The sequence below is a fragment of the Muntiacus reevesi genome, chromosome 4 (genome assembly GCF_963930625.1).
Source record: "Muntiacus reevesi chromosome 4, mMunRee1.1, whole genome shotgun sequence".
Classification (NCBI taxonomy): domain Eukaryota; kingdom Metazoa; phylum Chordata; class Mammalia; order Artiodactyla; family Cervidae; genus Muntiacus; species Muntiacus reevesi.
In genome coordinates, this window is record NC_089252.1 from 45,728,009 (window position 1) to 45,742,828 (window position 14,820).

Sequence of the window (14,820 nt, forward strand, 5' to 3'; positions counted from 1 at the left end):
AACCTAGATCTCTCCATTCACTGCATACATCGCTGGTCTGGTAGATCTAGTCAGAGATTCAGTGGAAGAACTCCCCTCCAAGTCCGGCACCATCCCACAGATGGGAAACTGAGGCCCAGAGAGGTCAAGGGACGTCCTTGGCATCACACAGTGAGTTAACAGCAAAGCTCCATTGAGAGCTCCTATCTCCTGACTCAGTCCTACACTCTTTATGCCTCGCAGTCTGAAAATAAAATTAGTGTGTATTTGCGGAGGGTTCTTTATGTGACTGGTAGGGGGAAACAGGGGTAATATTGGCCCCAAAAAAAAAAAATACTTGGCACTCCAGGACTCATTACCTGGCTGCCATGTCAATAACACCTCCATCGACTCATGAAAGATTCCAGGCAAGTATTCATTTAAAGAGGAACCATTAACTGTAAATCAATGCCCAGAGTGAGTGCTGAGTTACAAAGTGAGTTAGAATAAGTGGGTAAAAGGAAGGCTGGTCTCAGCCCCAATGGCCACCTGACTGTTATCCACCAGAGCAGGGAGAAGATATTCCCCCTGACCCAGAAAAGCAGCAGGAGGTCAGGGTCAGGGGAGGCTTCTTCAAGGAGTATCTCTCTAACACAAAAATACTTGTCACTGCCTCCCCAAAGCAGCTGCAATGGCACGATGCCTAGTAATCAATTAACAAGTGTTATTGAATCTACGGTGCACTGGGCTAGGAAGGCCGGCAGACAGGCATAAGGAAGGTGGCCTCTTCTTTGGTCATCACTGCTTCACAACTTAGAAAGGCTTTAACTCAATCATCCCTTTGGAGCCTCTTGATGTCGTGTGGCTGGCAGTTTTTAATCTTTGCTTTGTGTCTGAGGAAGCAATTCCATGACTTGCTCAGGGTCCCACAGGGCACTTCTAAAGCCGAGCTGGACGCCAGGCCTGCCAGGCTTGGTCCCACACACTTCTCCCACAGCCCGCTCTGCTGGGGGCAGCAGTGTCCAGAAAATTGGACCAACGGCCTCTGGTAAAGTAGAACGGCCAAAAAGCAGAAGACAAACCAGTCTGGAGTCGTGTGCTACGTCTCACCTCCCGCCCACCCCAGACCACCTGTGGTCACACTTTGCCACTCTGAGATTTTTGTCCTTTGAAAAGGGACACTTTGTACGTGTGGGTTTGCATATGTGAATACACATGAACACATTTTTCTAAATGTTTGACTCTTTATATTTCTTGCACTGTTTTTACATTCATCGCCCATTAAACTATCTTCGGAGTGAAATGATGTCGTCAGCACAGGCAATCTAACTACTTCCAGTTAATAGATGAGGAGACTGGGGCCTGGGGCAACTTGTCCTGTGTCTTATTACTGCTCAGTGTAGAAGAGGGGGAGGCCAAGCGCTCTCTCTGGGTCATTTCATTTCATCCTCCCAACCGTCCTGGGAGGGAGGGAGGCGTGGTCGCCCCAACCTACCCTTGAGGCCACTGAGGCTCAGGGAGGCTAGGTCCCCTGACCCAAGTGGCAGAGCCAGAACCCAGTGCCGCAGGCCCGCAGCTGAGGTGTAAGGTTGCAGGGAAGAGCCACAGTGGGTCCGATTTCATGCCAGGCACTGAGTAGGTCCTTCCCCAAATACCAATACTAACAATAGCTTTCTGAGCCTTCAAATGTGCCGGCAGTGGGCTGAGCTCTGTCCACGCAGGACTCTGGAGGACAAGGCAGGGGGCCAGGCTGTCTCTGAACCCTCGAGTGGCACAGAGCTGGGCCCCCTCGTGCTGAAGCATCCAGCACAGCCCCGTCCCTTTCTAGGACCTTTTCATTCATTTCTGCTGTGCAAGTGAAAGGACAGTGTGGGCTCTTGGCTAACAAGCGTCTTTGATGGCTATTCATTCCAAGTAATGCCATGCACACCCGCCGGGAGGAGTCAGAGCCACCCCTCCCAGCTCTCTGCACCCAAGAAACTGGACTGGCTCTCGGAGTGCCTCAAATCCTTCAACTTTACTGGAGCAATTGCTGCCCACCTTTTGCATGATTCCACTCAGGCCGTCGTCTCTCTGTGCCCTAAGGAATGATTTGCTGATGATAATAAACATTTCCACAAGAAGACTCGGGTATCTCTGAATCATAATTTATTGCTTTGTTTCCGTGGTTGATTTTTTTTTTTTTTTTCACTGAAAAGATAGGGCAGGAGTGAGTGAGCGTGGACGGGATGAGTAATCCCGGCTGCTCTAAGCTCTGCTGGGAAGACAGAAAAAAGGGGTGGAGATGGAGAGGAGAAGAGGATGGGAGTGGGTGGAAGGCCGGACAGGGGGAGCATGACCCCACGTCTGGACACGGAAGACTTGGGCCCCCAAGTCAGATGAGACTGCTCAGTTGAAGCCTGTAGACATGTGGAGGCGGAAGACAGGAAAGTATTCCAACGGAAAGATCCACAAACAACAAAGGGATGGCCCGTCCGAACATTGCCAGGCTTCAGACTCAGGTCAAGTGCCACCTCCTCCAGGTGGCCTTCAAAGATTACATCAGCCAAGAGTGATGCCCCCTTTCCTCCGAACCTGAACCTTTCATCTCTCCCTATGGCTAGATGGCTTTGCCCTGTCACTGTGTATCTCGGCACTGCCACTCCCCCTCCCCCAGTTTCATCATGAGCTCCCAAAGGGCAGAGAACTTGTTTTTAAATTTTCTCTACCTTTGGAGGCACATGACACCCAGGATAGTCTATACTTTTAGGTGATATTAGACCACACCTGTACACAGAGCCATGAGCCTCCAAACAAACATTTGTGGATCAAGCTTCAGAAAATGGCACCAAACAATAATCCTACATTTTAACCTTTGGTGTTGGGCTTTATTCTACATGAAGCCTTTTCATACTCTTGGAACATAAATGGCAGGTGATATGAAGCTCATTTTATTAGGTAAGAAAACTGAGGCTCAGAAAGTTTGAATGATTGACCAATCACCAGCTAGTAAAGAGAAACAGCTCTCAAACCCAGGTTTCTGACTGTCCTGATTTTCATTAGAGGAGCTGAAAGTTCTATCTGCTCTGAAGCACGTGATGTATTATTGAAGGGAACACAGCATTGATATAGCCTACCCCACTCAAGACACACAGCATGCATTAACATACATTCACAGCACAGTCAGGGCTTCCTTGGTGGCTCAGTTGCTAAAGAGTCTGCCTGCAGTGCAGAAGACCTGGGTTCAGTCCCTGGGTCAGGAAGATCCCCTGCAGAAGGGAATGTCTGTACACTCCAGTGGCACCTGGCAGGCTACCGTCCATGGAATCACAAAGAGAGACTAACACTTTCACAGTATAATCAAGGCTCTGAAGAAACCTGTTTGGCTTTGTTCAATACTACCTTCTCCAAATTTACCTTACCTGGAACCCTTTTGCATGGGATACCTACAAAATCCCAAACTGGGGAAATGTTCTATTAACCACTGTTATTTTTCTAAAGGGTATAAATCATGTTCTAGGAGAAGCTATACATTATAGAGAAAGAAAGGCTTCAGTTAGATGAATAAAGCTCTAATGGTGAAATTTCAGGGTTCAGCCAGTCAATAAGGACATTAATTATTATTTTACTTTTTATTATTGAACATTTCAAATACACACAAAAGAGAAAAGCACAATAAATCCCCACGTACCCATCACCAACCACCAAACCAGCTTCAACAATATTCAGCAATCTGTTTTTGGTCCATTCTTTTAAATCTAAAATGTTTTAGAGACAATCCCAGACATCATCTGTAAATACCTCAGTATGTAACATTGCCACAATATCACACACCCTAAAATAATTAACAGTAATTCCTGGATCTCTAACTCCCAGCCTGTCTCTAATCTCCTGTTTGGGAGACTAGAATAACCTCCTATTGAGAGAACACTGATTCTTTCAGAGAGAATCAAGGTGGACTTGGTCAGGATTCAAACTCGATCCACACACTGTGCTCCATCAGTATGTCTATTAAACGACTTTAAATCTGTAACAATTCCCCCACGCCTCCCTTTTATTTCCCCTTGACCTCTTCTTGGAGAAGTTAGGGCATTTGTCCTAAGGAGCCCTCTCGGTCTGGATCTGGGGACGCCCTCCCTGTGCTGGGCTCTCCCAAATCCCTCCAGTTCCTGCATAAGCTGGTCGTTAAGAGTCACAGGCAGGAGCGGTTTGACGGTGGGAAAATTTGCTGGGTGGTGCTGTGTCCTTTCCATTACGTAGCAGCTGGTTGCCTACTTTTAGCAAAGCTAACATTGATCCATGGGTTTGGATGCTGGAGAACACTTTTTTGAGCAAGTTGGTCCTCCCAGAAGCTCCAAAGTCATATCACATTCTAGAATTTGGTTTTAGATAATCTCTAACCCAAGATTTCATGGGGGATTCTCTCTACCATCAAACTCCAAAACGCTTATCAGCTTATCCTTCCCTAGGCTATTTCTGGGTGACTTTTGGCCTTTTTTTTTTTTTTTTTTTTTTCAAGAAAAGACACTTTTAAATGACCAGACAAGCTGGAGTTCCTGCCAGGCCCTAGCAGCAACTCCACGGTCTTAGCTGGAGTCCCAGGGTCTCCACAGCCCCTGGATTCCTCCGCCCATCCCTTAGAAGATGAGTCAGAGTCTCAAGGAGAACAAGAACACATAGTTGAACTTGATAAATATGCATCCAAAAATTTTAAAAACCAAATTACACAAATCAAGCTTATTCTGAGAGGTTCGTTTTGCCAGGGGTCTCTAGTGCTCCAATCAGCATAATTAAATAGCAAGATCTCTCTAGAATTGATTGTGGTTTTCACATTTTTTATCATCCAAGGACCATTTCAGTGAGATGATTTTAAGCTAATAAGAACCCCCAAATTAGAAACTAATTAAGGAGATGGAAAATACAAATGTATTTGTTTTTAGTCAGGCACTATTTTTATCAGAGGAATCATGAAAAATTAAAATTGTTAAAGTACTCATATGAAGGTTGTCAGTCAAGGACAACGTGGCTTTCTGCCTCTCCCGGCTGCAATGTTTTAAGGTGATGTATCAGAAGCCGTTCCCAATGGGCCCCCAGGAAGCAATAAAGAGACTAATTTTGAAGAGAATTACACACTGCTAGGCTTGGTGAGGAAAAGGGGGGGTTGCCGTAATATTCTCAAATCTTTGGTGATTAAGAGTCACAGTGCCTCTTCCTTTCTTGGCAACAACGTTAAATCATTGAAGTGCACTTTCTCATGCCCATTTAACAGATAGGAACATTAAGGCCCGGGGAAGTTGAGAGGTGTGCAGAGGGTCACAAGCAAACTTAGAAAGAATCTAGAGTATTTCTCTATCTCCAGGTGCTTGATTTTATGACACCCCATCCTTGCTGTCCCCTACATGTTCCATAAATTGATTACCTTTAAAAACAGATGCTAAGTCACCGTGACACTGCTTTGGAGGCTCCTTCAGGATTCCTGACAGCAGGGAGAGCTCAGGCCCCAGGAGAGAAGCAGGAAGCAGAAGCCAGCTGCCCCTGGGGGAGGAAGCGCATGTCTAGTGAGGATGCAGCAGGGGACCCACAGATGACTGCGGTGAGCATCCAAGGACCACTGACGCAACCACAGACTATCAGATGTTGACCCAACCTTGAAAATGCTGCTTCAGTCCTCAGGGCTGGAGAATTCCCACTCATCTGAGACTTTGCCCTGATTCCCGCACGGCTGACACCCGGTTACTCTTTGCATCACCGACCTGCACCTCCTGGTCCTGCTCCCTCCATATCAGCCCTGAGGACAGAGGACCTGCCGACAGACACCCTCTTCAAACCTCCTTCCCCATCGCAGAATCCTCACCAAACCCAAGCCAGGTAGGTGAAGCGGACCCTATGGAACTTCCTTGGTTCTGGGTCTCTCTCCCCTCAGGCCCAGGAAGGACAGAAGGTGAACATTCCTAATAACTGGGGATAGATTCCACACTTGGGGAGATGAGTTAAAGACCCCACACACTAGGCTGAAGGCAAATAAAGACGCCAGGGAAATCTGCCCCTGACACACAGGAGACCACAGGTTGGTTCACAAGCGCCTGTGCTGTGGGGAGGAGCAGGCGGGGAGCACTGCCTTGGGCCTGTGGGCGGGAGGACAGTGCGTGATGCTGACCCAGCCTCCCTCACGATGCTGAGCCGGAGGGCACGGTTAGAACCCACCCAGCTCTCAAACAAGAAGACACCCCAAGGAGGGAATTAAGAGTCTCAATAACATTTTACAACTTTACAAAGGACTTTCACACATACTATCTCATTTGTGTCTCAGAAAAACCCCAAAGGCAGGAATTATTTAACCCAGTGTTCAGACGAGGCTGGGTTTAGGGGAATTTGGTTTTGTGGAGTGCTAGCCCTATGCCAGTGACCTGTGCCAGGGTGCTGTGTGAACTCACATACAGAGAAATGACCGTTTTCAGCTGCTGCTGGAAATCAGTGCCTGGAATAGATGTCATTCACAGAGTAATAAAGGAAAACACCCCTCCAAGCCCTGAAAGAGCAGCCATATCTATGGCCCTGGCTCTCTGGCCCTAAAGGAGAATAACCTGTATTTTTACGGCCGTGGAAAGAAGGGAGGCAGGTGAGGTAGGGACGGATCTTTGTTTCAAAGGCAGAGACTGAGAGACGGGAGAGACGGGAAGAAGGACAAGCAGATTTTGGAGTAGGGTGCCTGGGTCAGCTTCCAAGACACTTGGGATGGCTTAGGTAATGGGTCCTGGGGTGGCCAGCAACCCTCAGCCCGCTGAAACACAGCACCACAGAAGTGTCCGCACTCTAAAGCCAGAAGTCTGGGGACCCCAGAATTCCCTACGACAGAGCTGACATAGGGCTGCAAGCTGCCTGCAGGGCCTGCCCCCTCCAGGTGACCGGCCACACGGCTCTGGACAAGGAGGGCCATAGGCGGCTGCCACGCCACCCTGGGCGAAGGTGCAGGCTCGTCCCTGCCCCTTTGTCCTGCCCTATGAAAACACACCGTCCTCATACAACAGAAAGGTTAGGGACAGAACTAGAGAAAATCCTACTAGGAAACTTTTGCCAAACTTAGCCCATAGGGAGAACACCACTTGGTTTTCGTTTAATTTCAGTTCAGTTCAGTCGCTCAGTTGTGTCCGACTCTTTGCGACCCCATGGACCGCAGTACGCCAGACCTCCCTGTCCATCATCAACTCCCAGAGTTTACGCAAACTCATGTCCATCGAGTCGGTGATGCCATCCAACCATCTCATCCTCTGTCGTCCCCTTCTCCTCCCGCCTTCAATCTTTCCCAGCATGAGGGTCTTTTCCAATGAGTCAGTTCTTTGCATCACGTGCCCAAAGGATTAGAGTTTCAGCTTCAGCTCAGTCCTCAAAATAAAAAGCTTATTTCTTGGCCTGAAATGTCACCGAGTAATCATCATTTTCTTTAGTCATCACAGTTACCCAGTAAAACAGACCTTCTCAGTGCCACTCCCAACGCAGGTTCTGAAGCTCAGAGAGCTTTGGGAACTGCCGGGGGTCGGCCCCGGACCTGGAAGTGGCGGTGTCCCGAGGTTAGCTAGCAAGGTCCACGGCCAGGCCAGGACATGCGTTCCCATCCAGCACAAGTAATTCAAGACACCTCTGATTCTTCAAGCCAGTTTCCCTAAGAATTCATGTCAGAGTATCATGAGAAGAGGACGGAGTAGTAGATCCTGCTGTTTAGCTCAGGATACACCTGGCCTCTGGTGCCCCTGAACAAGATGCTCTGAATTCTAGACACAGGCTGACCAGTACAATAGCCACAAGCCACAGGTGCTATTGAACACTTGCAATGCGGCTGGTCCAAACCGAGATACACTGGAAGTACCAGATGCACTCTGGACCTCAAAGAAGAACATGAACTATCTTGTTACTAATCTTTATATTCACTCCATGTTGCAATGATAATACTTTGAACACATTGAGTTCAAGGAGACATTATTACAATTAATTTCACTTGCTTCAAATTTACAACCATGTGTGTGGCTCATGCTCCGTCTCTCTGGGCAGTCCCTCTCCAGGTCCCAAGTCTTGCCTCAGTTTCTGTACCCATCTCACCCTGCCCCACTCCCGAGGGCGGCGCTGGAAGCCGAGAAGGCAAGACTCTCCAAGTATTCTGAGAACGTCCTCTCTTCTCAACGTTTCCGTAAATTCCTGGATGCACCCCTCCTGCCCTGTACCCTACTCAGTGCCCAGAAAGCATCTCCGGGCCCAGCCACTGCCAAAGCACTCGCACACAGTCACCATTTCTGAGTGTCTGGATCCACCTTAAACCACATTTTCCATGGCCAGAGGAATGCTGAGAACCAGGTTTTCAAAGCCCAGGCCTCAAGTGTGTTAAGTCGCTCGGTCGTGTCCGGCTTCAAACCAGTTCGCTTCCCAGTTGGAAGCCCTGGGAATTCGGATGCGTTTCTCCCAGGCTTCTTTACTCCCTCCTGCCTGCAGACCGTGAGCTCCTCCAAGAGCAGAACAATGGAAGCAAACTGAATGATTGATCACTTATTACGGTGCCAGCTGCAGTGCTAAGTGCTGTGCATGTCTCGTTTTATTTAATTCTCCCAACCAGCCTATGAGTGAGGAAGTCTTGTCCCCATTTTGAAGACAGGAGCCCAAGGCTCCCAGAATCCGAGATCTGTCTCTGCTCCCATGCTTTTCCTTCTGCCCTTTATTCCCTCCCCTGGGAGCAGACACACCTCATGCATCTTTGTTTGTCTGGCACTAGCATGGTGCGGAGTGCAAAACAGGTACTTGGTAAATACTGGGAAACTAGGTTAAGAACCTTCTGATAGATTCAATCTGCTGTTCTTTCTTGACTTAATCAGAATGTATTTTGCCCCTTACCTTCTTAAGGCTGTACACATGAGAAGTCCTCACCCACCCACCTGAAGATCCCCTAAAAGAGGGCATGGCTACCCACTCCAGCATTCTTCCCTGGAGAATCCCATGGACAGAGGAGCCTGTCGGGCTGCATACAGTCCATAGGGTCACAAACAGTTGGACACAACCAAAGCGACTTAACACACACACACCCCCACCTGCAGGGCTGGGCTTTTTCTGCCTCCTTCTGCCCCCATTACTTCCCATCACAAGGCCCAGCAGACTTAGCCCTGCCCAGGTCCCCAGCCAAGTTGAAAATGCACAGACCATCTCTTCCACTGAGAGATGGGGGTCTGAGCATAGCCCAGGGCCAGTACCCTAGGGTCTAGGGTGCCTGGGGACAGAGCTAGCCCCAGAAAATTATGAAGACGACAGCTCCCTAGCAAAGTCCCCCCGGGTCTAGCTAGACCCCTGACTACCCTTGCTGGGACCCCCCCCAAAAGCTCGATTCCCCTTCCATTTGTTCATATAGACAGAAGTCAAGTCCCGGGCTTGCCTGGTGCCTGAAGCCGATCCATTTCCTAGAATTGGGTTGTTTTCTGGATTCCTTCTTCATCTTATTCTTTCTGCCTGATTTAGAACAAGGCCACCCAGAAGTCCTAATACTCTGCCCCTCCCCACCCTTTGGCTAGCCTCCTGGACCCTGACACTGGCCTGCACAGGAATGGAATTTGCCCCACCCCCTTGGGCCTCCTGCCCCAGGTCACTGCCCTTCTCCCCCTGCCCTGGTCAGTTTCCCAAGGCCCCAAGCTATTTTTGCTCCCACCCTAGCCTGTTGTTCACCCCATGGTGGAAATGGCCAGAGTAATACCCGGTATGATACAGTGGCCAAATGGCCAGTGGGAACAGGTTCTCCACCAGATGACCAATGGGAACAGGCCCTCCATCAGATCAGAACTCATCTTTGGGGTCTCCATCCCACTGGATCCTGCTCCTTCCAGCCTCAGGGCTTTGCCCTCTAGGCTCTGAGGACCTTCTCAATGTTTTCTGCTATGGCTGACCTCCTCCAAGTACTTGCTAGACCCAGAGTGTCTGTCAGCCCTTTCCTGAGCTCTCTAGACTCCTACTCATAACCTCTCCTAGCCAGCCTTGATCATCTGCTACTTACCCTGGCATCTTTGGAGTGCTGAAGGAAGCCACAAAGTCCCTACTTTCTTTTTAACAAGAAATACCAACCCATCACCTCACCTGTCATTCAAGAAATCTGATCCAACCCAGGTCTGTCCCTCAGGTATCACTGATACAGGAAAGAGCTCCTGCCTGTCTTGCTGCCTCTGTTTCCCCACCAGAATCCATACCCTGCTGCTTCCCAAAGGACCTATGGGAAATAATGACTCCTTGATTTGTTACTCTGAGGTCTTAAAACAGGAGGTGATACATCCATAATGGCATCAGGCCTTCCTACAAGGTATAGTAAGTGAACCTGCCTGACGCTAAATCTTCTGGTGCTAACTCCAGCAAGCGCTTGGGGCAGAAACTAATAACTATAAAGCATCCATCTATCATCTTATCAGGCCTTACTCTGCTCTGTTTGCATAGTTATCTTCCCAAGAGTTGACACTGTATGTCTACTCCAGGCTGATATATTCTCCTACCTGCCACATCATTCAGAAAGGATTGATGAACCTCAGGTTCATTACCTGTCATTACACCGTGTACATGTCACTGGGGGCCGAAGTATCAATTCCTCTTGAGTCTCCCCGGTGACGCAGTCCTGCCTTGGAGGCTCCAGGTCCAACCCGCTGCAGATGGTGCTCACTCTGCAGGCTCTGGAGGGCTCTACGCCATCCTTACCTTCTCTTGGCTGGGCCTGCTCCTTGGGGGTGGTGTGGCCTTCTGAGCGCCCAGCTGCTTCAGAGTGGGGACCTGCAGGAAGAACAGAGGCCCGGTGACTTACCAGGGCCAGAGACACAGGTCCAAGTTTTAACCGTTCTAGAACTTTCCGGCCATCTTTCTTTCTCTCTTTCTCTTTTATTATTAGGTCTTATAACTCCAGGTGACTGTATAGACTACCTCAGCAAGGGTCTTCACTGCCAGTGTCCCACCCACCAACCCTACCCCCAGCCCTCCGCATGCATGCCTCCCCCCAAACACACACACATTTGTTCTTATCTTCTTACCTCTGCATAGTTTATTTCACCTGCCTGAAATCATCCTACCCACCATTCAGAGTTCAGCTCCTCCCCACCAACAGACCCCACCGCCTGAGAAAGAGGAAGGACCTGAGTGTCTTCCCTCCACCAATGAAACCCACAAAGAACAAGGCTATGTCTACCGGGGATATTCTTCAATTCTTGTAACCCAGGTCCCTGGATGGCTTCCAGTGTGCTGTGGGTTTGGGGGCTCCCGGAAGGCCACCCACCTGCAGCCTCCCTTCATAATCCTTCACTCAGAGTAAGAGACAAGGGTACTCCGCAAACCTCGCTGCAGAGAGACACAGACACTGCCGCACTGAGTGACCTCATTTCACAGCCAAGACCACAGCTCACCCTCTGGGGTGGGGGTGTGGGGGCAGGTGGTCAGGGCCTTGGCTAGAAGCAGCCATGCCCAGGCGTGCAGACTCTCTGGGCTCCGGAGACTGGGGTCACACTGGCTGTATCCCTGCACCTCTGACCAGGCATGACCTCCAGCTCCTGGGGGCGCTGCCCAGACAGCTGTGACTCCGAGCTCCACGCCAACCTTGGGCTCCTCTGGGCCTCAGTGGACCCACTGCAGAGAAGGGGCTGCAGCAGGTGGAGAGCATCCGCCAGGGCCACCAGCACTGCAGGTAAGAGGAAGCACCATGGACAGGGATGAGGGTAGGAAGGCAGGGCCCTGGAGTCCCTGGGATGCTCTCAGCCTAACAACAACGTCTTACACACGTATCATAATTTATACCCTGCCAGCTGCTTTTGCATCCATGACATCCATTTGGTTTCACAGTAGTGATGTGAAGGGATCCTCTTTAAAGGTTACTTTGGAGATAAGGAAACAAAAGCACAGAAAGGCTGAGCATCTCACTAAAGATCACACAGGAAGGTAGCAAAAGAGTCAAGGCTAGAATTTCTGACCCCCAGTTATCATTCTTTCCAGCAAGCTCCTAAGACCTGAGTTAATCTCCTACCGTGTCAGGGGGCAGGAGTCAGCAGGAGTGGGGAGGGGGAGGGGAACAAAGGCATGGGGAGATGGGGAGAAGATATGAACACAGGAGAAAGGTCGGGCCTGTGGTCTCTCCCCTGCGAGGAGGGTCTAGGTGAAGACAGCACAGAGAACAAAGCGATAAATAGGGAAGGAAGGAATGTGGGGGCTCCAAGCTGACAGGAGCAGCTCAGGAGAAGAGGAAGCTGCTGTGATAAATAGCCAGAGCTGGGGGTGGAGGAGGGGCAGAGTGCCACCCTTGAGCCTCTGGGGGACCCGACTCTGCAGCTCTGGCCCCAAGACATTTCTGCACAAGGCAGCACCGGGGGTAAGATGCCCCTTTGAAAGAACTAAGCAGTTATTGGTATTACCTTCAAAAAGCATATAAACAGGTCAGTGCTCTTTTGTTTATGATATATTCCTAAATAATGAAAATGGGAAAAAAAACACAAACTACTCGAAGTTCTACCCCCTGCAAAGAAAGATCTCAGATGCTCCTGGATGATGGGATTCTCAGTTTGATGCCAAAGCTGCTCTGTTTCTCCTGGAGGAAGTCACACCTAGGTAATTCCTATCCCACAACACAAGGCAGTTTGAGGTCCTTCTAGAACAAGCAGCACAGGTCAAAGGCCAGGAAACCCAGGATAGGGGGCAAATCCATAGAATTAAACAGAAAAAATGGCCCAAACACCAATGTCAGCCACGAGCTCACTGCAGACCCACATGCCCACCTTCCTCAGCAGCAGACCAGAACTCAAGACATCAGGCTACAGGAAGAACAGAAAGTCATCTCCTGGGGGTACCGTTCTGTGTCTCCGGCAGCCCGGGGCAGGGGCGGGGTCCTTGTTCTACCTAGTAAGAAGTGAGCCCTACTGTGCACACATGCCAGATGCCCTGGGGGAGCAGGGAGAAGCCCACCCTTTCGAAGCTGGGCACCAGTTCGCCCAGCGGGCTACAGGATCACCTGGCAGCTGCAGTTCCTGAAGCAAACAGCTAGAGCACGATCAATTTTTGCTGGGGGTGGGAGGGTGGGGACAGGAGCGCTCTCGAGCCCTCCTGCAAGGTGGGGCTGAAACATATTCACAGCAGATGGTGCTGTCGCCCTCGCTCCGGGATTCTCACTCCTAATTATCTGTGCTGTCAGCAAAACAATTAACCCTCAAAGAAAAATTGCGCCATCCCCTCCCAACCATATGAAAAGGCAATTTTTCCCAAGGACGAGGGACACTCAGGGCAGCAGCAGAGGGAAAGTAGGGCAGCCTTGCGCTCGATTCCAGATCTCACTCACCCTGGGCGATTTCGCCATCCTCTGACCTCTGAGGTCTGCCGCATGGCAGCCCCGCACTTCCTTTCCCATAAAAAGAAGAGTGGAGGGGGCAGGGGTGAGTCCAATCCCTAGGGACCCCTTCAGTCCCACAGCGCTACCGTGCTACAGGCAGGCATGGTTCTTCCCCTTCGAATTCGAAGTTCCTTTGGAGCAGAGATGGAGCTTCCATTTGTTCCTCCATTCATTTGCTCATTTGCTTATCCACTCATTCATTCATTCATTCAGCTATTGTAGAGACATAAAGAAAATGTCTATTCAGCCTTCTTGACCACTGCTTGGAGCTTTCTTCCCCTGAGATGTGGGAAGAGGAAGGAAAGATGGAGCAGATTGAGGTGGGGAATGCTAGGGGCTTCCACACTTGGCACTGACTAAGCATCAGAGACACAGGGTTTGATCCCTAGGTTGGCAAGATCCCCTGGAGGAGGGCATGGCAACCCACTCCAGTATACTTGTCTGGACAATCCCATGGACAGAGGGGCCTGGCAGGCTACAGTCCATAGGTTCACAAAGAGTCAGACACGACTGAAGCACACACGCATGTAAGAGGGAAATCCTGCTGCTGCATTTGTGTTCTCTCTGCAGGTTCAGCTGCAGGAAGGCAGGCTCCTCTCCAGAGAGCTGAATGCGGTAAGCAAGCCACCGTGATCCGCAGGGCGGGCCCACAGAGGGGTGGAGCGGTGCCACGTAAGAGGTCTCAAAGCCCCCATCAGCCGCTGGCGGGCTGCAGGTAGCACTTCACCCGTGTTCATTAAGTACCTAAGGCCTCAGTGAATGAACCAGAATGCCCCTTCCTAAAGAAACTGTTTAAAAGAAAGGAGAGCTTTGACAGGGCTGAGACATGCTGATCGTAACCCAAGGGGCACTATTTAAGACTGGGCTTGGTTGGTCTATTTCATACATTGTCATGCACGATCATGGGAAAGAAAGCAGGGTGAGCAAGAAACTGTAGAATGTTCGTGGTCACCCGGGGTCACGTTTTTGCAGGTGCCATCTGGAGAGGTTGAAGGGCTGGCAGCTCACAGACAGGGACCCCATAGGCAGCCCCACATCCAGCCTCACTTTGATCCCCATCCCCACGACCTGCCAGGATCGCCCCTCAGCAGACTGGGGAACTCACAAGGCAGAAAGGAAGGCCCAGGTTGGGGGCACCGTCTGACCTACTCTGCCCCCCATCCCCGTGGGGCTACAGGTTCCCTGCTCAGGCAATGTTCTGGGCACCTGGAAAATGAGTGCAGAAAACTGGGGGGGGGGGGTGTCTGGGGGGCGGGGTAGGGAGCTGAGACTCCTCCTCCACCACCATTTTGCCCAGTTCAAGCCTTGTGTCATCTTTCTTCCATCTCCTTGTCGCCCATCCGGCTACCAGCTCTCGCCTTCACCCAGCGCCCAGGAGCACAGGCTCAGATGCCAGCTACTCAGCATAAAAGGAGTGTGTTTATATTCAGAGCAGGCCATTGCCCACTCAGAATCTGCCCACCCGAAGGCAGCACATGTGACTGTACCCCCTGCCCAGAGCCCAAGCGGGACAG

The 14,820-nt window shown here is 50.4% G+C and overlaps 1 protein-coding gene across 3 annotated transcripts in view; it reads right to left on the minus strand.

The window, feature by feature from the left end:
- ZBTB7C (zinc finger and BTB domain containing 7C) overlaps positions 1–14,820 on the minus strand; it is a 378,538-nt gene that overhangs the window by 290,908 nt on the left and 72,810 nt on the right. For 2 of the 3 annotated variants that reach the window (XM_065932666.1, XM_065932668.1), the window contains exon 2: positions 10,491–10,716. The exons of the other annotated variant lie outside the window; for it this stretch is intronic. The gene's annotated coding sequence lies outside the window, so the exon portion shown is untranslated. The remainder of the gene's footprint in view (positions 1–10,490; positions 10,717–14,820) is intronic. 3 annotated transcript variants of the gene reach the window in all.